General features: G+C 40.8%; 1 protein-coding gene across 4 annotated transcripts in view; it reads left to right on the top strand.

The window, feature by feature from the left end:
- The first annotated feature begins 2,885 nt into the window (after positions 1-2,885).
- The window catches only part of RGS17 (regulator of G protein signaling 17), a 99,124-nt gene continuing 76,924 nt past the window's right edge, over positions 2,886-25,085 (top strand). For 3 of the 4 annotated variants that reach the window (XM_045058248.1, XM_045058245.1, XM_003986661.6), the window contains exon 1: positions 2,886-3,058. The gene's annotated coding sequence lies outside the window, so the exon portion shown is untranslated. Of the gene's footprint in view, positions 3,059-3,147; positions 3,167-25,085 lie in introns of those variants that run through there. The other variant, XM_045058246.1, reaches the window with a different exon arrangement.

Genomic DNA, 25,085 nt, shown 5'->3' with positions numbered 1-25,085 from the left:
CCAAGAAGTTACATTTGACTTCAGCAAGTTAATTACTGACTGAATAGCCAGCTGGTCGCAGGTGCAAAAAATTTCCCAAACAGCCATTATTACATTTTAGAGAAGTTCATGGAAGGAAAAGATCGCTCTCGCTCTCTCTCTCTCTCTTTTTGTTGTTGTTGTTGAGCTTGTTACAAAGTTGGTTCTGGGAACACTCCTCTGGCATCTAGTTTACATGTGTGACATTGCAAGGAGTGATCTTTGATAGAGCGGGCAGAGGAAACAAGGTAGACTGTGCACTCGGGGGAAACAACAGATTCTCATACGCAGCAATGAGGATCCAAGAAAAAGAAGCATCAGAAAAAAATACAGAATGCTTTTTTTTAAGCGTGTTATTTATTCATTCAATCATGAATTCATCCGCTAAATCCTGAGCATATACAATGTGCCAAATCTTGTTCTGAGCACTAGAGATAAAAGAGTGAAAAGTGCAGGCAAAGCTCTTGAGGTACATTATTCTAGAGGGGGGAGAAGGAGATAATAAACAAGTCAACATATGCAAGCTGACTCAGATAATGAAAAGTATTTGGAAGAAAATAAAGCAAGAAGATACAAGAGAGAAGAACTCTGGGGAAGATTACATTGAGTGGCTAGGTAAAGCCTGAGTAGGTGATACCTAAACAGAGACCTGCAGGATATTAAGGAGTCTACTCTAAAGATTTGGGGGCAGAGGATTTCAGCAGAGAGAACAGCAAGTACTATAAGCTAAACTTATTCAAGAAAGTAAAAGAAATAGGCTGATGTGGCTACGCCACACATAGCTGTGGTGTATGGGAACATGGTCTGAGAGAACTAGGCTGGGACAAGATTACATAAAGCCTTCTCGGCAGTGGTAAGGGTTAGAGATTGTATTTAAAGTGCAATGAAAACTCGTTGGAGAGTTCTAAGCAGAAGCATGGCATGGCATGATGGGATTATGTTTTTAAAAGATCACTCGTCTGTTGTTCAGAGAATGTGTTGTTTTGGGTTGTGGAGGAGGAACTAATTGGTGGCTTTTGTGGTAGTTCCTGTGAGAGACGATAGAAGCTTGGACCACGGTTGTAGCAAAGGAGAGGGAGCGATGTGGATGAATTGGGGATATATTTTGGAGGTCAAGACGAGGCGACTTGCTAATTAATTAGATGTGGGGTAAAAGAGACAAAACAAAGATAACTTCTAATTTTTTGACAAGAGTACTAGGTAGAACAATTAGGTACAGGTTTGGAGGGGGTCGATATCTGGAGTTCTGCTCCTAAGATGTCTGTTAAACATAATAATAGCATCTACCTTGTAGAGAAAATAAGCGTATGTAAAACATTTAGGTCAGAACTTAACACAGTAATGGTTCAATAAATATAAACTAGTATAATTATTCTTCAAATGGAGCCATAAAGGTAGTTAAGAACATAACAGAGTTCCGCAAGATCAGGACTGAAGATATAAATCTGGGAGGGACATAGAATTTGGGGCTGCTCAAACCATGACACTTTATTTTTTTCAACTTTTGTTTTGAAAACAACTTTGCATTTATCTTTTGCATCGTGGACCAATACTTTTGTAAAATCCAACAAAAATGAATTACTTTACAGATAAAATCAGACACAAAGGTACAACGGACTAATATGCTTGGATGCCAAGGCAATGTCAAATTATGGTGAAAGTTTCTAAATGTAACTCTCGATTTCTATACTCCTCTCTCATTACAGACCAATAAGGAACAGCTTGCAGACCAACCCCAGTGGAGGGAATACACTTTGAGAGCACTAACACTCAAAGCTATGATGTAGCTAGAGAAAGGAGGCCCGGGAGCAAACCCTGAGACCTATTTAACTCCTGTAGAGGTGAGGAGGGAGGAGGCCAGGAGGGTGTTCAGTATGGGAGCTTGAAATAACGCTAACCCTGTTTGAATGTAGAACACAAGCAATGGGAAATCATATATATTTACAAGTAATCAGTTTTAAGTAGGTATAAGAAAAAAGCCTAATCATTCCAGCCAGGAACTCACTCCTCTTCCCACAGATGTCACATCTCAAGAGAGACACCCGCTTCCCTAATTCACCCTCACAAACACTTCAATTTAATCATCAGAGATGCAATCTAGCGCTCATGATGCATTAAGCATCCAAAGCTTCTTCACTACCGAGCTGGGCTCCGCTAGCGAATGGAACAATTATCAGACCTGATAGCTACCTAGCTGTCCCCAAAGGATATTCCAAGCCCCTAGCATCAACACCTCTGTTAGTAATTCACGACTCTTGCCTTGTCATCGCCTTCTCTCACTCAAAACTCTGGCTCCAGTGGTCCAGACGCCCGAGACAGAATACATGCCCCAGACCAGATCTGAAATAATTCTTAAAGGCAAAAGGGTCAGATTTCTGGGTGCCGATATCAACAAAGAACTCTTCGTACAGTCGACTCCTTTGGGGCGCAAAACTTCCTTAACCCCCCACTTTCTTGAACCCTCCCGCAGGGACTGCTTCCCCTGGGACCCCACCGTTGCAGCGCTTTTTTCCCCTCCTAAAAGACACGCTTCTGGTTTCCAGCAGTCTCCTAAAGCGCACGAGAAAATAACGCGGGCTGCGGGCGAACGTGAAGTTGAGGGAGCCCAGGAGGCTGAGCCTCTCCAATCAAGGAAGGCTCCCAGGTCCCCGAGGCTCCGGCGAAGCTCCGCGCAGACCCCCGCACCGTGGGCGCGGCGCCGAGGCGAGCGCGCGGGGGCCGGGCCGCCGGGAGGGGCGGGGCCGTGACTCACGCGGCCGCGCGCCGGGGGAAGAAGCGGCACCTCGGGCCGAGCCGGGCGAGGGGCTGCGCCCGCCCGCGGGGCGCATGCGCGCTGCCGAGCGGCGCCCGCTCCCTCCCCGCCCACCCTCCCTCCTCCCCTTCCCCTCTCCCCTCCATCCTCGCCTCTCTCCCTCTCTCCTCGCCCGCTGGGTGCTGAAGTTGGGCGGATGGCAGCAAACCCGCTCCGCTAGAGGACCGAGCAGCCCAGCCTTGCGCCCCCGGACCCATCGGTGCGCTGCCCACACCTCCAGGCGACGGGGTAAGATGTTGCTTCTGAAACCGAGCAGTGCTAAGTAAATGACATCAAAATGTCTGCTTTGCACCGAGGGATGAATGTTTTAAAAGGTGGTGGCTGGGGGAGGTGAAGGTAAGAGGGGGCGGCGAGTGCAACCGCCGGAGCCCCGGCGGGGGTGGCTGCGGGCGCGGGGGTCTCGGCGCCGGCCGCGGCGCCGCGGGAGGGAGCGGGGGCCGCGCCGCAGGTTTGGGAAGTTGAATCCCGCGTTGCTGCCACCGCGCGGTCCGCTCGCCGCCCTCCAGCTGCTGCGGAGGGGCTGGGCGAGCGTCCGGCCCGCCCGGGGAAGCCTCGGTCGGGTCCGCAGCGGAGGGCTGGGCGCCTTCGGGGAGCCGGCAGAGAGGGCCGGGGGCGGCAGAGACCCCGCGGGGGCGCGAGATCCTGCGGGATTTTTGTGGTCGTTTGTTAGAAAACCGAATGTGAAATTAACAGTGCCCGTTCGACCGATCACCTCGGGGTGGGTTTTTTTTTTTTTTTTTCCCTTTCTTTCTTTGGGTAAATGCACTAACCAGGTGGGGAAGGTGTAAGCCTAAGGGATTGCAAAAATGCATACCTTGAGCGTCGGTCAGATATCTGAGTGGTGTGTGTGTGTGTATAGGGCGTGGGGGTCTCTTTTGTTCCTCCCCTCCCGTTAGTCGTAGGAAAGGGAGTTCTTGTGTGCACGGTTTAGGGTAGATTTCACAGGCACCGAGGGGACCAGGAGGAGGAACGCCCACCAACCCCTTCGCCTGTGTCCGGGTGGGTGTATCCGAGACTCCCCTGCTGGGGGTGATGGTGATTCTTTTTTTTGGGGATGGAATCACAGTTTAATAGCTATCTTCTCGCCAGCCTCCGTCCTCCTCTCCTCTTCTGGTGCTGCGGCAGAGACTGGATGCAGACACTCGGCCGTTTCCTCTTCTCCCTGCCTCCAGGTCTCCGTGAAAAATGTCGGAGGACTGGAGGATGGCGGAGGGACAGAGCTGGCCTCGGAAGCCGAGGAAGGGGGGATGCTCCCCGGGAGCGGGAGGCTCTTGGCAGTGCGTCCCGGGCAGCCCGCGCCAGCCTCGGGAGTCGCTGGGGTCCTGGAGACTGAGCGGGGGTCGCCTGGCCGAAAAGATGCCCGCTGTGCGGGGACCCGCCCTGCGTCCTCTGCCTCCATCCGGAGTCCCGGACGCTGCTCACCTGGGACAATCTTAGTCGCTCCGGGGAGACTGACCCTGGCTCCTTGGCAGAGTTTTCCTAAACCTCCCTGACCCTTCGAAAAATGCCTCCTTCTGAAAGAGTCTCTGGAAAGGTTTGTCTAGGGAACTTTGCAACCTTCCCATAGTTGTTGTTGTTGTTTTTTCCAATTTCCTTTTGGATTATTTTACAGGGAGATTATTTCCATCATGGGAAGCCTATCATAAATAATAGAGAGAAATCTAATAGTTTAGTTCCCGTTTAGAATAAACATTTCTGAGACTAGATATCATCTGCATTTCCGGCGTTCATACATACCGGTTTTCCGGGTAATGCATCCTTCCGAAATCATTTAATTGGAGAAAAGAGAAACAGTTTTTACTGTTGTAGTGGAAAATAATGTTTTCCTCCTGGTCGCATTATGGGTATTAAATAATTTTGGAAACTGAAACACTTTAAATTGTGTTGCTAAAGTCTGTAAGTAATAATAGCAGGTATCCATGAAATATACATTATAGCACTGATATCTAACACAAAGATGATTTGTACTCAGTTTAAATGAATGAGCAGTTCGACCTCCTTCAGTTAAGTTACTGTTATTAAGCCATTTCTTCTGTTAGCATGAACTAAAACAGTAATTAGTACACTCACTGGAGAGTAGATTTACTCAGTATTTTTGTAATCTTGAAAAACTGTAGTCAGAGAAACCATGGAAGGGTAGTTTACGATTTGTGGAGATGATAAAACAAGTGTTTATTATTATGAAAAGATTGGATGGTATCATGTATTAAATAGGATGAATCTCCATGGCAGTGACAGCCGATCTCAGAACTATGGACCCTTATCCTTCCTCCTAAATTTGTAGCCTGAAAGATTAAGAAAACCACCTAATATACAAACAACATAAGGAATCTATTGTACCAACTTAGACCTTTTTTACTCTGGTTTCTCAATGATTCCTTGGTGTTTAATCCCCATGGAAGAGAATTAACAAGGAGATTTAATTTGCTGTCTGTGTTCAATTCTAAGGCATCCCAGGTTTTCCTTCGCAAATAGGTATCTCTTTGCTTTTAGGGATCTTCGTATAGGGTCTAAATTTATTTGAACTCAGTGTTGAAAATCTAAATTACTGTAATTCCTATGGACTTCCTATACTTTTGCTTAACGACATTCCTTAACATTTCCTACCACTAGGGCTTGGGACTTTGTAGACAAGGAGATATATGTATTTAATTATATGTATTCTTACTCGTTTGATCTTATTATAATAGCCACATAAAAGTAAATAACCTAAGTCTATATCGATAAAAATTCTGATTGACTCATAAATTAAAAAGTCAGAAAACAGGGCGCCTGGGTGGCGCAGTCGGTTAAGCGTCCGACTTCAGCCAGGTCACGATCTCGCGGTCCGTGAGTTCGAGCCCCGCGTCGGGCTCTGGGCTGATGGCTCAGAGCCTGGAGCCTGTTTCCGATTCTGTGTCTCCCTCTCTCTCTGCCCCTCCCCTGTTCACGCTCTGTCTCTCTCTGTCCCAAAAATAAATAAATGTTGAAAAAAAAATTAAAAAAAAAAAGTCAGAAAACATTTGCCTGTTAATCTACAACTGTAGAGACAGTGGCCTTCACATTAGAAGTCCATTTGCTGAAAGACATTCGCTTTTCCTGAAAAATGGAAGGTGGACATGGACAAAGAAGTATGGAGCCAAGAGGATGGAAATCCATCCAACTGCATTTCTGCTAAGAATCCTTCTGATGGTCCAACTCTGCTTCCTTAAAAATGAAAATACTGTACCACCCAGAAGGGCAAATGTGAGGACTAGTGTATAGCCTGTGGATGAGAATAGTGCTATGTGATATTAAAAACATTTTAGTTCAGGGGCGCCTGGGTGGCTCAGTCGGTTGAGCGTCCGACTTCGGCTCAGGTCATGATCTCGAGGTTTGTGAGTTGGAGCCCCGCGTTGGGCTCTGTGCTGACAGCTTGGAGCCTGGAGCCTGCTTCGGATTCTGTGTGTGCGTGTGTGTGTGTGTGTGTGTGTGTGTGTGTGTGTGTCTCTGCCCCTCCCCCACTCACACTCTGTCTCTCTCTTCTTCAAAAATAAATAAACATTAAAAACTATATATATATATATATATACACACACACACACATATAAAACATTTTAGCTTATCTGACTAGTATAATTAGAGTAAAAGTATGAATGCATTGTAGAGCCTTCACATTTTATGACATTTACGGGGGTGTCCTGGATCCTCAGGAATCCTATATGTTTTTAGGGAAAGATTTAAAAAAAAAAACAAAAAAACAAAAAACCTTAGATGTATGTAGCCAGGACTTCCAGTGTTAAATTGACAGTCTTGCCACCTTCTCTATCTCTTCCCATCTCTACTTATCCCCTAAAGACTTTCCCAGTATCCAAAGAAAGTCCTTCAGACTGGTCCTCCTACTATTGTGCCAACATCTAGCACAATACCTGGCAAAAGGTAGGTGTTAAGCAAGTATTTCTTAAATGAATAAATTTTGCGGAATTGAGATGGCTCACAAAAGTCTTTGGGATTACACTTATTAAAAGGAGTGCTTATGGTCATTACCCCATTAGTTTGAGTTCCTAAAGATCCTGTTCATGGTCCCACATCTTGGGAGGAAGCAATTTTTAGAATTGTCATTTGTGAATCTGCATCTTTTTAATACAGCAGTTAAACTATGGATTTATTTTCAGATTATAAAAGCCTTATATGCTTATTTTAGATCCCCTAGAACACATAAAAATATATGAAACAGAAAATTAAAATTACCTGTGGGCAGAGACATGGACGTGGTGAGCAGGAACTTTGGGTCAAGCTGACCTTAGTTTATGTTCTGGTTTCTCCACGGAAGAGCTTTGTCATTGTGGTAAAGTTGTTTACCTGATCGGGGTCTCGGTTTCCTCAGATATACAACAGGGATAAAACCCATCTCCTAAAATTTTTGCAAGCATAAATTTATTGCATTGTATATAAGGTGCTAAACATATGCCTGGCATGTAGTAAGAACTTATAATTATCCCAATGCCTAAAGAATTGCTGTTGAAAATACACAGTAGTTTACCACTATGCATAATGTGTACTATTTTTTAAAGAAGTAGAATCACATTGTAGAACTTCATACTTACTTTAAAAAAAAATATTACTTTGGTGTTTCCCAGGAAATTAAAAATGGTATTTTTTTTTAAACACTGGTATTTTTAATACAATTTAGTGACTGCAAAATAATTCAACTTATGGATGTTTTAATTTATTTAGTCATTGTTTTACTTTTAGATTTTTATGTCATTTCCCATATTTTATTGTTGTAACTGAAGTACATCCTTATGCATGGATTTTGTCTGTATATCTGTGTAGCATTTTTTTTTTTTTTTTGTCTAGGCTTGATGCTTAGAGCAACAACATACTGTTACCAACATACTATCGTCTTTTGAAAAATCTTTGCTAACTTGATAAATGAAAATCTTTTTCAAACTTTTATTTCTTTTGTTACTAATAATGCTAATAACTTTTTTAACATGTCAAAAAGAAATTATTTTTTTATTTTGGTCTTTAAGGATAGCTTGTTCAAGTCTTTTGCCCGTTTTTTCTCTTGGTATTCTGGTACATTTTTCTTATTCATTTGAGTGCTAATGTTAATTTTTAAATGTGGCAGAAACACAAAAAAAAGGAAGTGCTTAGTAACCCAGAGGACATTTGGCAAAGACTACTGAGATTGTTGAGGCTGAACCAGACTCCAACTCAGCTTGAGTGGAGGAGACATCACCAAAATCTGGAGATGGATCAGCCACAGGATTCGGGCTGCTGTGGTGTCCATAACGTACGGTCACCTGCCACTGAACCTGGGCTTTCCAAAGTGTACAGTCCCTTTCAGAAGCCCAGAATCACTTAATAGTAAGGATCTGCTGTTTTTCTGCTTGGGCGCTGTGCATGCGCGCACGCACACAGACACACACACATACACATACACACACCTTACTACATGATAAGTTCCTGGATTTTCATGGATTGTTTTTGTCAGTTGCCAATGCTGTAGAACTTTTGAGTTTTCCCGAGATAAAGGAAATTAAAGGGAAATATAAGTGTAGCTGGAGGTCATACAGGGCATTAATTGAAGTTTCTCATCAAAATGAAATCAATTAAGTTGAATTATACAACCATATCAGATTGGAATCTTATCTCAAATTTTCAGCTGGAGGTAAAATTTAAATATTTAAAAGGTGAGAATCTAATCTAGTCTCTTAATGAGTTCTATATAGTGTTTCACAAGATTCAGTGCTCTCCTGAGCTCCTGGTTTTGACTTTTTAAATCCTATGACTTTTGACAAATTTGGTTTCAAAAACCTGAGTAGTTAGCTTGAAAAATCTGTGAAGTCCCTTAGATATGAAACTACCTAAAAAGGGTAAACTTTTATGTTACTGCTGGTGCCCCTTCATCAAATATAGTAAAACCTCAGTAAAAAAGAATCAACAAACTTGGAATTTATAGAATGGGAGGCCCCAGTAGGAAAAGCAGTAAGTTGTGGTGGAACAGGAAATCTTGTTTCAAATAAAACTAGATTTGAATTCTTGCTCTACTCTTTACTAGATGTGCAAGATTTTTCATGAAATTATATAAATATTTCATACTTGAAATTCTAGCATGAGTAATAAACATCTAAAATCTCTCTGAATTTCTTAAACTTTGTGTTTGAGATTTTTAAAAAAATATCTGTGTCAATAAATATAATTTTATTACAGACAATGAATGTAGTTCACAAAGCAAATATTTACTTCCTTGTATTAGGTCACAGGCTTTTCATAGTACCGCTGATTGTCTATTGAAATACAAAGGTTAGAATTCAAGAGCCATGACATTACAATAAAACAGACACCACCCAGGGGAAATTATGACATAAATGAAATGAGCAGGTAAGTTTTTATTTCATTTCTTCAATTTTCTCAGGTCTTCCAAATGGTATCATGAGTTAAATCCAGTGAAAACCCTTCTGTCAAAGTTGACAACACTGTCTCTGTTTCTAGTCTCAGTGAGAGGCTGGGGCTTGGTTTTGGTAAATTATGGAAGGCTATCTGATCTGGAGATTTTAGGAGTCAGTTTTGGTTCTAGGAAAACCAACCCATGTCTCCACTCCATTTCTCTCATGTCTTCCACTTTTTCAGGCTTCAGTTAGTCAAAATCAACAAATATTTGAAAGTCTGCTATCTGAAAAGTGGTAATCTGTGTGATTTAATTTAGAAGATGTAAAAAAGCATGTGGAAACTTGCCCTTGAAAGAAAGAGACTTGTTTAAAGCAGAGAAGGTAATTCTTTTTGGAATGAGCCCGGATTTGGGATTCAAATAACCAGAGATTTAGCTTTAACCTTGTTGAGCCTTGGTATCATCATCTATAAAATTGAAGACCTGATAGTATATACCTCAAAAATGTGGAAGTATTAAGTGAAATAATGTCTGTAAAAACGTTTCCAATGTTGGCAATGACTATGCAAGTGTTAGATATTGTACTAGAGTTAGATAATTTAAACTAATCCAAGAAGCATCATGTAGATGATGAGTACTTGAAGGGATTTTAATTTCTTGCCACTATTTGTCTTAACTACTGGGGTCCTTATTAACGTTGAAGTTATTCTCTGTGTTTGCTGTGTTATCCTTTCCTGACCAGCTTGTTTAACTAACCGGTTAAATGAACATCCATATTCATTCATAAACACTGTTGAGTACCTACTACATGCCACACTCTGTGATAAGATTTTTGGATGCAGAAATTAATTAAACGTGGCCTCTTTCTATAAGGACTTTATATATAAAATTCTTCAGCTTACTGTTTTGCTTCTATCTCGTGGGCACTGACCATTGTGTTTACAAGGCACAACTAAATACAAGGTGGAAGTAATGAGTAAGGATCTCCTTAGGATTTAGCAGTTTTAGGCTAATTGACCTCAAAGTGAAGATTTCTCTACCCCTAATGAAAGCAGAGACTCAGATAAGGGGAAGGGAAAGCAGGAAGTGGTTCTGGCTGGTGGATGATGTAACCACCACCTCCACAATCCAAACAACAAAAGACTGGAAGCTTAATACTCTTTGTGAATCCACCCCAACTCCCATTTCTCCCTCATTAACATAAAAAAAATGTCTATACACATCTATACTGTGCCTTTTCCCCTCCTCACTTAAAAATTACCCTGGATGATCATCAAAATATAAATTAAGGTATATTAAAATGTTGGGGGAGGGGTGAGAAAAGGGAATCAGAGAGAGTGATACCATAGATCCATATTTCCTGTGCAATAAAAATATCATAAAATTTCTCCTGATACTATTGACATTCCTTCTTTGATAATATTTTTATAACATAGTTAATTGAAATGAAATCCAGAACAGTCTTTTCAGATTAAAATAAAAAGTTACATTTGATTTTGGAGAAAGAAAACCATCTTCAACACCTACTTACTGAAATTATTAGGGTAATCTCTTCATGTAGCAACTAGATGTATCCTGATCTAGGAAGATTTGATATCATTTATAAGATCGGGGTAGAGACTTCAAATCCTCCCTAGAAAAAGATGAAAAGACAGTTAACTTGCCTATGCACAGTAGTGAAAGACATTAACATTATGATGAATTAACTTGAAGGTAAGCTAAACCCTCATTTCAGCCACTGAATTTAACTTGCTTGTCACTAAACCTTCCATCTGAGCTGCTAATAAGTAACTATATGTGATAATTTGAGATTTGAACTTATTTCTCTCTCAATTTATTTCTACTCAGCACTACCATACCATACACAATTTTCCTGTGCCCTATGAGTTTAGATGATCAAGACTTACCTAAAAGCAAAGGAAAATCCAGTGCTCTTTATGAGGGTATTAAGACAGAGACATGGTATAAAGCAATACAGTGACCTATATAACTCACAAACTTATCCCCAACTAAATGCTATATTTTGAATTGGAGTATTAAATTCTCTGATGTAAATTAGAGTATTAGATATTCCAGTGTGAATTGCAGTATTATTTTTTTCCCTACCTACTGTGTGGGTGAAACGTGACGTTTGACTTCCCTTTTTCTCTCTTTTTATTATAATTGGTATGATTGGTAATATAAGTAGTATTTCTAAATAGATAAATTGAAGAGAAAGGAGTAGCAATTCTTTTTGTACACCTAACATTTTATAGAAAATAGGTGTGTACGTTATTTTATATAATTTAGGATAGTTACATAATTTTTGCCTGAAACTTAAGACCTAGCAAGCACTCAAATATTAAATCTGTCAGGAAAATAAAATAAAACAAAGCCACCCTGCTGTTTTATTCTCTCCTGGTAGTCAGGAATAAACTGGCCTGCTTTTCATATCTCTGTTAGTTTATGAGTAAATAATATTGGCAACTTTGATTCAAGCCACTAGAGCCCATGTTTTAACCTGCTCATGTCCAGTAATCTGAGTTTTTGCTGTTGAAGAAATATTTTAGACTAAATTACCTTTAGTAAATCCAATGCCTAATGACCCAACTATAGTTGTATAAATGCTGGATTTAGTTGAAGGTATACTTATATATCATTTTTTAATGCCAATAACCAAGAGGTAGAGAATCCTTACACACTGGTATTGTCTTCACAGTTTAATATTTTGAAGAGGTAACTTTCTGTGTCAGTGTCTGACTGTATGTGTGTGTTTCCTCTTTTTGTCTGTGGGTTGATATGAGAAAACCATGGACCTGATGCCTTTGTAATCATAGCCAGGCATTTAGGAAGAAAATATGCACACTGTAGAATACCAAGGGAAGAACCAATGAGATAAGAAGGAAAGTCAGGTAAAAGGAAGACTGGGCTCAACAAACACGACTGTTAGCTAAAAACACATTATATCTTAAAGTATAATACCATTCAATACATTATTATGTAATTCCGCTATATTATGTAACCACTTCCAATTTTGTGAATTCATGTGACCTGATCTTAAGAAGGTAATTTTTTTTCATTAATTCAGTAATTTCATTGACTGAACATCTGAGTAATGCAAGTGGTGTTTTATGATGTAGAATTTCATTAAATAAATGTTAATTCCAGGAAGGAAAAAATGTGAAGCACTTTTCTTGACCTGATAAGAGGTTATGTTGAATAGTTAAAAATTCTTCTAGGTAATACCAAAATTCACTCACATTTATAAAAAAAAAAAATCTCCAGATTTTTCTTTTTAAATATAACTACTCCTAAGTCCATCTTATATAAAATCAGTTTTATTTTAATGATATAAAGAGACCTTTGCATTTTGATTGAAAATACCAGCAATGAATAAATACACATGTTCAGCTTTGTTTTATTGAGCAGTAGGGCAATGCAATGACTTCATGACCAAACTATTTATTAAGATTTTGAAGGGAGTGGCAAGTGTGCTTGGAGAAGATTCTCTGCTCATTATCATTGCAATTATTTTTAAGGGAATGTAAATTTTTTTATGGTTTAGTAGGATCACCAAAGGTGATCAGTGATGCTGCTGGTTACAAACAAAATCAACTTTGACACTTAGTGTGCTGGCCTCTGACCACCAGCCCTGGGAATTCTAGCCTGGTTAAATCTCAGGGAAGAGGAAAGAGTTCTTGTGCTTGAGGGGAGAGCCCACAATTTGAAAAATGTAATCAGAGGCAGGCGGGAATAATGGAGACTGCTCTTTTGGGGCATCTGTAAATATGACGGGTGTGCGTCTGATTTTCCAAGTGTTTGCATTAGATTGCCAAGTTTTCTTCAGGTTCAGCTAGTCATTAGTTTCAGTTTTTGTTGTTGTTGTTTCCTGCCTCCTCATTTGTAATTACTGCAACTAAATTAGAGCCCTATTCTGTATCTGGGAATGGTAAAATGAAATAAGCCATAGCTAAGATGTAAGGAGCTTAAAGAGCAGTTGAAAAAAGAAATATGTATGCATATTGCTATTCCTCTTCTATTCTAGGAGAGACACAAAGTGCATGAGAACTCAGGAACTTTAGACTAACTTTTGATGGACAGACCCAGGATCTGGCACAAGTTTCATAGAGCTTGTGACATTTTCTCAAGTTACTGAAAGATAGAATTCTAACAAGCAAACAAAGACCTTCCAGGCTCAAAGACAATGTAAATAAAGGTGCAGAACTTGAAAAATACTTTGTGGCACAGTTTCCCAGAAGTATATAGTACATGCAGGAAATCATAGGATGATAAGGCCAGAAAGGAGACAGACACCGGTGGGCATGGACATCAGTGTGGGGAGGAGTGCAGGGTAAGAGCTGTCTTCATCAGGTCTACACAGCGGGGAGCTGGAGGGAAGCAGCTATCCAAGTGAGAAAAGCTGAACCTAGACTGGGAAACAGAGAAAGGCCCAGCCTGAGGCAGTAGGAAGATGACATTGTGAGAACATGTTCAACTCCGAGCCTTCACGACTTGGTCACCAATGATATTTAGAAGATGTAAAAGGAACCTCAAGGCCAACGTGAAGGATTTGAGCCTATGTGTCTGGGTAGTACAGGTACAATTAAGAAATAGTTTGTTGTACCCATCAGAATTCTAGGAGCTGTTGAGTAGGCTGTTGGTTAAAAGCCTGGTTGATTCTGTAGGCAGGTCTCCTCTTAGGCTAGGTCAGCACAGGCTCATAGTATCTAGAATGAAGCTGGTAACAGTTCTGTTCTGCATATTCAAACCACAACTGGAATGTTAGTTTGAATTTCTTTCCTCTGGACACCATAGTTAAAGGTTTGCAATACAGATGGTAAAATTAACAAAATCCGTTGTTCATGTGAGAAGTGATTGGAGGAGGGGCACCTGGGTAGCTTAGTTGGTTAAGCATCTGACTCTTGGTTTCAGCTCAGGTCTTGATCTCAGGGTCATGAGATCAAACCCTACATTGGGCTCAGCACAGAGTATGGAGGTTGCTTGGGATTCTCTCTCTCTGCCCCTCCCTGCTCATTCTTTCTCTTTCTCTCCCTCTCTCTCTCTTTCTCTCTCTCTCAAAATAAATAAATAAATAATTTATTTATAATAAATACACTTAAAGAGTGTATAAAAATAAATACACTTAAAAAGCCTGGGTGGCTTAGTCAGTTAAGCATCCAACTTTGGCTCAGGCCACAACCTCACGGCTCATGAGTTCAAGCCCTATGTCGGGCTCTGCATTGTGGAACCTGCTTGGAATTCTCTCTCCTCTCTCTCTCTCTCTCTCTCTCTCTCCCTCCCTCCCTCTCCCTCTCCCTCTCCCTCTCCCTCTCCCTCTCCCTCTCCCTCTCCCTCTCCCTCTCCCTCTCCCTCCCTCAAAATAAATGAATAAACTTAAAGAAAGTGATTGGAGGCACTTTTACTTTCTGAACCTGAAACAGAGTAGCTCCCCTAGAGAATATGTGTATGTCACCATTTGGAGGAGACTCATGTGAATAATTAGATTAATTAAAAATTGCCCCAGTGATATAATGTGAATAATAAAGCCACGTGGCAGAGTTGTAAAGAGATAATATGTGCAGTGGCCCTGGCACATGCTTGGTATTCAGTCCATCTTAGCTCTTAATGTTACACTTACGAATGGCATCAGAGGGGCACCTGGATGGCTCGGTCTGCTGAGCTTCTGACTCTTGGTTTCAGCTCAGGTCATGATCTCACAGTTCATGAGTTTGAGCCTCTCACTGGGCTCTCAGTGCAGAGCCTGCTTGGGATTTGCTCCGTCCCTGTCTCTTTCTGTTTCTCCCCCACTTGTGCGTACTCTCTCTCTCTCTCCCTCAAAATGAGTAAATTTAAAATAAAGAATAGTATTAGAACCAGCAGGCACATGTCATAGAAATAGATTTTTCCATCCTACTGGAAACAATAAAAAATTTTTTTATGTTTATTTATTTTGAGAGAGACACAGAGAGAGCAGGAGAGGGGCAGAGAGAGAGGGAGAGAGAATCCAAGCAGGCTCTGCACTGTCAGTGTGGAGCCCAGAGCAGGGCTTGAACTCAGAAACTGTCAGATCATGACCTGAGCTGAAACCAAGAGTCGGACGCTCAACTGACCAAGCCACCCAGGCGTCCCTTGGAAACAATGGTCAAAACCGGCTTAGTTAGATGGGCTGCTTTGAAAGGCGATAAGGTTGCCATCAAATGCTTGGTGGAAGCATTTGCAAAGATGGCAAATCTTGCCAAAGGTGGCGCCCTTGGCCTAGATGTTATGGAGGAGATTTAAGGGTTGGGAGGGTAAAAGAACTACAGGGCCTCATTCTGACTCCGATGTTCAAGTGGTTCCAGGGAGTTTGGAATGTGAACTCAGGAGAGAGGCTGAGGCTAGAAGTACAATTTGAAAATCTTTTACTTAGAAGCAGCAGTGGTAGGTGATTGCCAAGAAAAAAAGTGTAGACAGGAGTGAAAGCCTGGAAGAGAATCCTGAAGTATATCTGCATTGAGTGGGCAGGAGGGAAAAGGAGGAAACTGAAGTGCACACACATGTACACACACATACACATGTACACACACATGAACATACTTACACATTCACACAAACACATTCATACATAAGATGGTCAGAATAAAAAAAAATGTGTTAAAAGGAAAATGAAGACACTGTAGTCTGCCAGGAAACCAAGGAAGTAGAGTTGCTTTTAACCAACTTTCTTCATATTTATAGTAATCTTCCCAAAAGAGATTGGAAAAGGGAGACAGGTTCATAAGGGACGAGCAACTGGGTTATGTCTTGTGGCAGAGACGGTAAGACTAGGACCAAGGCAACACATGAGATTTTGCAATGAGGAAGTTGCTTGTGAGTGTCCAGAAGGCACTGGTGATTAATAACTTATACATCATCTATTTCCAAAAGGTCTGAGGCAGCTTAAATAAAAGCACTTTCACAAAGGGGAACGAAAATGAAACAAAATAAAGATAAGAGGCCACAAAGAGAAATAAATGGGGGAGGGGGTGAACATGCCACAAAACACGGACAGGGCTGTTATTGTAACAGGGACACTAGGTTTTACCTCTGAGATTCCAGCAGCCAAAACGAAAGGGTTGAAGGACAGGTTACCTATAACTCATTGCTTAATGAAAGGAAACCATTATTCAGAAGAAGTTTTACTTCCTGGCATTAAATCCTATGAAGGGTATATATTCCACAATGAAGAGTATATTGTATGAAGAGTATATTCTCAGATAAGGAAAAGTGACACACTTCACTATGAGGTCATCAGTGTTTCTGCTCAAAGATGATGCAGGCTTGCTTTGAATTGCTGTTTCTCTTTTAAACCCTTGAAGGTCACATAGATAGCATTAAGTCTGTGAAAGACTAGTTGGGCATCTAAATACTCCTGGGTCTGAAAACAGCATTTAGGACAGCATTCGAGAGGAGGACATCCTAGATGAGGGGAAGCAGAGTAGTTCCGGGGACGTGAGGGCAAAGAGGGCACTAAGCGCCTTACAACCTCACGTCCTTTGCATTTGCCATTCCCTCTGCCTGAAAAACCCTCCCCTGATCCTTCCCATCATTTAGGTTTCAGTTCACAGGTCACCTCTCCAAAGAGACCTTTTCTGGACTCTGCCTGATGTTACTGCTCTCATAAATTATCAGTCTCCTTCGTCCCATATTGCAGAATCTAAACTAGTACCCTGAACAATGCCAGTAACAGAACAGGTGCTCAGCATGTTGAAGGGATGAATGTTTTGTGGATGGGGAAATTCATTGATCAGGTTTCTAAGAGGTGGAGCCTAAGAGGGAAGAACACAGAGTTGTGGCTAATTCCCTTTTCTCTCTCTTTGGATAAGATTATTTACTGTTACCCATTTACATTATGAAGAGTGTCTTCCAAAAGTGTCTTATGCTATGTTAGCATAAATAGTGTAGCAGGAGTCTTTCAAAGAGTAATTAGCTATTAGGTACAATTCCTTCCATGATCCCTCCTGACAGCTGTCGTGTTAAATGTGTGTGTGTGCATGTGTGTAAGGAATGCATGATGTGTGTGGCAAAAAGAATGCATCAAAATTGTCTAAAACGTAAATCAAGTCACTGACACACAAATAGAAAAGTAGAGGTGCCCAGTGAGAGAAGACCCTTAGTATTGGGGAGGAAATTGGAAGCAACTCTTGGGAGACTGGAACCAGCATAGGAGGGGAGCAGAGAATGCTTCCAATAAGAACTAGTTGTTTGAGAGAACTGTGGAGAGGACTAAGTGGGGGAGGGGAGCAGCCTTAGGTGGGAAGCAGAGCCAACATTTATTTTGGCTATGGAGAGGACTACATTTGTTGGCAGTGAGAAGCAAAATTATCAATGGAGAAGTTTTTTTTTTTAAACATTTATTTATTTTTGAGACAGAGAGAGACAGAGCATGAATGAGGGAGGGTCAGAGAGAGAGGGAGACACAGAATCTGAAACAGGCTCCAGGCTCTGAGCTGTCAGCACAGATCCCGACGCGAGGCTCAAACTCACGGACTGCAAGATCATGACCTGAGCCGAAGTCGGATGCTTAACCGACTGAGCCACCCAGGTGCCCCATCAATGGAGAAGTTTGAGGGAAAAGGCCATAGACTTTTCTGGAGCACTAATTTCATTTGTTCTTGAGAAATTTAAAATATTTCTATATCAAAATAAAAACAAATATATAATATTATTTATTCATTCAAGATCAACTATGGCGGTTGGAAGAAATTTTGATTATTTAGCCCTATTTTGAGCTTTGCGTCCAGAATCCAAGGTAAAGTTAGTAGTTCGAAGGTATAGTGGAATTTCCCCAAGGTTATGGGCAGGCAAGGGATTTTAGAACCGTGGAGCATCATAAGCTCAAAAGTCACCTTGAAACCACCTGAGTCTACAGAATTAATGGGTTCTTTTTCCTGTCTCCTCATCACTAATATTTTAACTTGTAGCCAGAAGAAAGATGTTGTGGGACAACGCTTACAAATTGGGTTTTCTCTAACAGCTTTACTGGAGGCATCCAAAATGACAAAAAAAAAAAAAAAAAAAAAAAATGTTTGCAGCCTAGAATAAAAAATTCTCCATCTAGTTTTCCTTCTATGCTGAATGAGGAGTTTTAATCGTAATATTGTGTATTACTTAGTCAATTAATGAAATGTTTGGTTGTTAAAACAAGCAAGTAAACAGAGACTTTCCTAATTATTATTTGTTAAATCATTCCACATGGGGATGTCCAGTCTAGTAAGTATTGCCTTTGGGTAATGAGCAAAAGTAAATTCTCATAGTTTCAACTGAGTAAGAATGCAAGTTTAAAAAATGAAATTAGTGTTAAAAAAATAATCCCCTCAAAACCTCGTTGGGAAAGCTAGTCTTTTGAATGCAAAATGAAATAAGGTGGGCTTTCATATATGTGCATTCTTTTATTTGAAGGCAGAACAGTGAACTGTCATTCAAAAGTAGGGAATAAACAGGAAATTGAAGCTCAGATAATAAAAATGAAAGGAAGAAATCATTGTTTAACTGCAAACCTTTCAAACTACAAAGCAGCAGCTATATTCATAATCTGAAATATATTGTTGTTTGTAACACTGCACTGCATTTGGCTTTTTATTTTTTTTTTATAATTTGTTTTAATTTTAAAGAGAGAGAATGTGTGGGTGCATGGGGGAGGGGCAGAGGGAGAGAGGGAGAATCTTACACAGGGCTTGGTCTCAGGACCCTGAGATCATCACCTGAGCTGATCAAGAGCCAGATACTCAACCAATGGAGCCACCCAGGCACCCCTGCATTTTGGCTTTTATAGGAATAATCTGAGAATGAAGAATAAGTGATTTGGGGAAAAGGTTGTAAGTAAAAATATATCGTGAATGATTGAGAAACAAATTTTGTGCATGGCGCCACCCAGTAAAGTTTCTCTTTTAACAAATACTTACTGAGCACATACTATGTTCCAGGTACTGTTCTGGGAGATTCAGGTTTGTTAGAGAACAAAGCATACAAAAAACTGCCTGCCTCCATGAGCCATATATGTTTGATCTTTGATTTTTTTTAATAGACTCAGAGGGAATCATTTGTAGAGCAGTTGGGATCCTTTATAAAGCAGGGCTATCAAGAAATATATATGTATTTTCTTTACATGTATATATTCCTTATATATGTATATATTCTCTACATATATGTTCTTAACTCCTCTATTCTGTGCAAATGCTTGAGGCTAAATGGGGGTGTACCAAAGATTGGAATATAATGTGAATTTTCTAGACCTTAATTCTTTTGAAAATTAACATGACTTGATATCAGTTTATTTCAAACCAGTATATATTGTACCACTACAAATGTCGTCATCGCAGGTCAGAAAATACTGGAACGAGAGGTCAGAGGAAGGAGATTGCGTTCTCTTGGCTTCTCTCATCCAAGGTAGTATATGATAGAACTGATAGCATCCAAAGTTCTGGCACAAGGGGGAGAAGTGAGCTCATTTTTCTTAGACTATCAATCTGACTTCCCTCCAGGATTTTCCCAGGAATGAGCTGCCAGTTTTGTCTTCATCCCTTAGCTGGTCCTTGCATTTGTCTGCCAAACTTGCTTCCCAATGTTCTATGCTCTGAGGTACATTTCAGAGACTTTAGAGCTTAATTAACTGAAGTAGAAGAATTCTGAGGTACGTCAGAAAATTCAGATCACATTTAACAGAGGTGGAAAGCCAAAAGGAATACGTTCCTGAAATCATATTTAGGCAATAAGATAGAAATGCAGTTTTATTGTGTCAATCTCTTGGAAAAATTATGTATGGAAGCTGTATAATGTGTAGAGCCAGGATGGGAGTGAAATGAATGAAAATGAATAAAGCTGTAAAAGAGAAAAGGCGGAGGCAGCTTAAAATTTTAAGGAAGGATGTGGTCCTTTTTTTTTTTTTCCTCTGGATAGGTGTTATCCTATGACTGACATGTACTCAAAGTTTCCAGTTATGTTATAGGAGAAGCAGTATTTCCTAGAAGAAATGGTCTGGAGCAACCTGAGTGCCTGTGATTTGTCTCGGTTCATAATGACATATACAGAATCACAGGATGGCTTTGTTTTCAAGGATGGCACTGAAGCAAGAAATGATGAATTATCAAGAGCTGTTAGGGATTTGATTGTTGTCAGGGGGAAATGAAGGAAAGAAGTCCGAATGTGTTCCTGGAAGAATAAGTAAGTGTAGCTAATGCTCTGATTGCTATTTTATTTGTATTTCAATGATGGACTTGTGGAGACATTATGAATATTCCACTTGTGATAATTTAAGGCTAAACAAAGCAAGTGATATTTTTACAGCTGAGACTTTAAAAATATTTTTTTAAAGTTATGTGTTGTCTGGATGGGATGAAAATTTGATTATCCTAGTGCCTGATGATAGAAAATATAGACTTTAGGAAGCTTATTTTGTACTTGTAATTTGGCTTATGCAAATAGGACGAAAAATTCATTATAGAATTTATTTAGTTTCACTTCAAAGAACAATTAAAGGCTTCATGGTGAAATGAAATCAATTTAAATAAAGTGTTAAACTTGCTATTGACACTTCAAATATAATTATAATATCAGGTGTTGGGAGGAAAACATGGCACCCGTGACTCCGAACCATAAATTGCTACAATGTCCATTTAATCTTTAGATGGGATTCAGGAGAGCCAAGTTCTAACTAGAGCTACATAGGGGCTCAGTGAGCTCATGAATCCTAGCACGACAAAGAATTGTCACGTTCATGTAGGATCGCCATCGGTATCATCACGGTGTTTCTGGTGGCTACCGTTAATCATCTAGGATTGCTCATCCACTGTGGACCCGGATGTCTCCCACAATAGTAAATTCTCTCCCCTGAAAGGAGAATTTCGGATGCAGACTTCACATCATTTGAAGACCCACCTTTTCCTCCCCTTTCTCTTACCATTCTTCTACTTGCAAAGACCAGTATACTTAACCTGCAGAAAAAGGCCTATGTTGCCACTTCTGTACCTTTGCTCTGACTTTTTTCTGTCTGGAATGCTGTACGTGTTTCCCTCCATTTTACTAAACCCTGACCATCTTTTAAGGTCTGTACATGTTTCCCTCCACTTTACTAAATCCTGACCATCTGTTAAGGTCTAAGCTAAAGTCCTGAGACCTTCATGAATCCTTGTCTGGCCATCTCGTAGTGACTTGTCTCTCCACTGAAACTGCCTGCATCATAACAGTGACACTTGTATTCTTATCTTCTCCATGAGCAAACCTTTTTCCTTCCCATATTCTTTTTTTTTTTTTTTTTTTTTTTTGAGAGAGAGCGTGCAAGCAAATGTGGGAGGGGCAGAGGGAGAGGGAGAGAGAGAATCTTAAGCAGGCTCCATGCCCAGTGCAGGACCCGATGCAGGGCTCTATCTCATGACCGTGAGATCATGACCTAAGCCAAAATCAAGAGTCAGATGCTTAACTGACAGAGCCACCAAGCACCCCTCCTTCCCATATTCTTATCAGAGTGTGGCATCTACACAGTCATTCATGCTGGTACACCAGGAGTTGACCTTGAACCCCCTCTTACACCCTGCTCATGACTAATCTGGCCTCAAGCTAGGCTTAATTTACCTCGAGGGCTTCCTACCTGTGTCCCATTTCTCTATTTCTATTCTCCCCATTAACCATCATCATCTTGCCTGGACTATTGCAGTAGCCTCCTGTCTGCATTCTCACATCATTCCACGGTCCTGCACAATGGTGCCAGGATGACCAGCATAGGCCTTCCGTTGCTACTTCACGTGCAGAAAGCATGCCGTGTCTCCCCATCACCTACGGATAAACTCCAAATACTACGCGTGGCCCTCTCCATGATTCCTTCTGGCCTGTCTTTCCCCAATTGCTGTTAGTTCTCAGGTACCTTATTCCCCAGTCACACTGGATGAATGAATAGGTGGATGGATGAATGAATGAATGAATCCTTAAAAAATAAGCCATGCTATTATAAGCCTCCTTGTTTTTGCTCAGGCTGTTACCTCTGTACAAAATGTTTTACCTGCCTTTGTTTAGAAAACCTCACCTTACACACTGCTTTCAGTAAAACTGTCTCTGGCTATCCCTGGCATAATTCCATGCTTGCTCCTCCATAAGTGAACACTTGGTATAGACTTGAATCATCTCACAGTGTAGCGCTAAGCTTACTGAAAGTGGGGGCTAATTTTTTGTCGGGGTTAGAAAGGAGGAGGTGAGGAGAGCTTTTCTTTAAATGCCCAGCACAGATAATAGGTCTCTAATAAATATCTATTTATTAGCTATCCATAAAGCTGAAATCTTATCTGTCAACACTCTGTAGGATAGGCAATGCTCTATAATATAAGATGGAGCCAGAGTGACATCTGTTTGCCAGGTAGCCCAGGACATACTTGGGATGCCTCAGACAGAGTCATTGAAATTGACCAGACTCCAGATTCCGTGAGGCTACTCTGACTCAGGTTATCATTTTGCTCTGAGTAAAATCCCAAGTCCCTAAAATGCCCTGCAGGACCTATGTGATGTGTCCACGGTCCCCTCTCCACCTTCTGTCCCTCATCACCCCTCTGAACTCATCACCTGCACTCCCCCCTTGCTACTATGCCCCAGCCATACAGCCTCTTCAGAACACTCTTAACTCAAGCCCTTTGTTCCTCCTGCCTGGAATCATCTTCCCACAGATATCCATATGGCTCACTTCTTTATCTCCCTTATCCTTGTCAGATGTCACCTTTTCAAGGACACCTTCCTTGACCACTATTTAAAATTGCAGGCTCCCCCTCCCTTGTTACCCTCCACCTTGTTTTTCTCAATAGCACTTAGAAGTCTTATGTGATTTTTATGCCTTTTATTCATTTCGGTATTCCCAGTACTAAAACAGCCTAGCTCAAAGTAGCCATTCAATAAATATTTGTTGAATAAATCAATGCATCCATCTAACATGTGTGAGAGCTCTTCTTGTACATTTCTCTTTGAATAATCTTTATGTCCATGAACTAATTTCAGGTCCAGTAGTTGGTTAATGTCTGATCTTAGTCAAACACGTTCTGGGTTAAGAGGCATTTATCTTAGGTTTCACGCCTGGCTCTGCCACTTACTAATTATGTGACCTTGAGTGAGTCATTCCATCTTTCTGGGTCTGGTTTTTCTCATTTGTAAAACAGGGCTAATGACACCTAGTGAATTACCAGAAGTATGACAAACACTTCAACAGCTATGAAGTTCCATAAGCATGTTGTTATTTTTATTTATTATCTATGCAAGGAACTTAAGAGGCAACCCAGCATAATGAATAGTCAAACAGATGTAGATTTGACGTCTGTCTCTACTGCTTATTAGCTATGATTCCAAGAAACTTCACTTCCTTTTCTGTGAATAAGGAGGATATTTTATCTCAGAATTGATTGAAATACCAAATGAAGTAATATACAATGTTTCAACAGTTCTATATACTGGTGAGTTTTTTGTTTTTTGTATTTTAACATTTTCAGAACCCAGTATGCATTTTATAATCAGTGATATCTTAGGTTCAGTGAAATGTGGCATCTACTTGAAAACTCTTATATGTTAAACAGGATGGTATTTATAGTTCAGAATAGTTTAGGTCACTCTGACAATTTTAAAATATTTGTCTCTCTTCCCTTACTGGGAAGAAGTGGCTTTCAGTGAATAACGATACTGCAGTGAATTTTGTCTTAAAATGTTTGGTGGCCATTATTTTGCAGGTTGTCTTTAAAATCTGTTAATTTTTTTTTCTGATTTTACCCAAAAGAAAATAAACTGCATATTTATCATTTTATGTTTGTTTTCCTGGGCCCCTCTCACCCGTATCTTCACCGTTAGTTTGGTTTACGCGTTGTCCTCCCTTTGGTTTGGTCATGGAGAACAAGAATAGAAGAATATCCTGGCAACCTCAGCAACCGTACTTTAACATAATACGGTTGCTAGGAGAAGAGGGTAGTAGCAGCACTTGAGAGGACAGGACGTGTGGTGCTGCTGGCCTGTAGGAGCCAGTGGGCTATGGCATACGCCAACAGCCGAAGCAGCCTTCTTCCCCCTGCCTTCTTCAGGAAGGCGTGGAAATACAACTGTCCTGTCAGGCCCTCCGTCAACGAGTGGTAATATTTTATGACCTGTTTTAAATAAAATATAAACCCAAAGGGAATAAAAAAAGTTATAACTACCAGTAAAGATGCTGTCGTAAAGCACTGCCATATTTCAGCCCATTACTCCTAAGACATTCTCCTGTTAACATGAGACTACTAACGCAGTGTTCTGACTGACAGTAGGTCATTCCTCAGATGGCATAGCCTCCTGTCTGTTTTGTGGTTTGTTGTAATGCCCTGGCTTTCAGTTTACAGCACTGGAAGAGAATAACTGCCGAGTCCTACGTGCATGTACTGCAAGAAACTCTACACACGCTAACCACGCCCCTGGTTCTCCGGACTGTAACAATTCCGAGATGGGCATACGCTTCCACAATGACTTGCAGTGAGGAAGCTCATGGCACAGTTCGTTTTATTCATTCAGCAATTGTGGCCGAGATTCTACCAAGGGCCAGCCACTGAGTGTCAGGGCAGCGGCCAAAAATAAATATTTTAAGATAGAATGCATAAAGCAAGACACGTGCACAATGAAAATAGAATGCCTAATGTTTGCATTGTGCTTTTGCTTTCTTTGAGGAAGGCACCAAAATGTTTGAGGCTTAGCCCTCATTAGCATTTGAAAGAAAGTAAAATTGAGAAAAAGAAACATTTCTGGATCCATCCACATAGGCCAGCCCTCAGATAAGATTTCTCCATTTGCACAGGGGGCCTGGAGGAACTCTCAGTAACCACCTCTGCCTATGCCATTGTCTATGTTGCAGCCACAATGAGGTGGGCTGACAAAAGCCAGTGAACTATCCCTGGATAATTTTAAGAAAATTCAGATAGT

The sequence above is a fragment of the Felis catus genome, chromosome B2 (genome assembly GCF_018350175.1).
Source record: "Felis catus isolate Fca126 chromosome B2, F.catus_Fca126_mat1.0, whole genome shotgun sequence".
Taxonomy (NCBI): Eukaryota; Metazoa; Chordata; class Mammalia; order Carnivora; family Felidae; genus Felis; species Felis catus.
The sequence above is the reverse complement of the archived record's forward strand: the minus strand, read 5'-3'. Positions and strand labels throughout refer to the sequence as shown.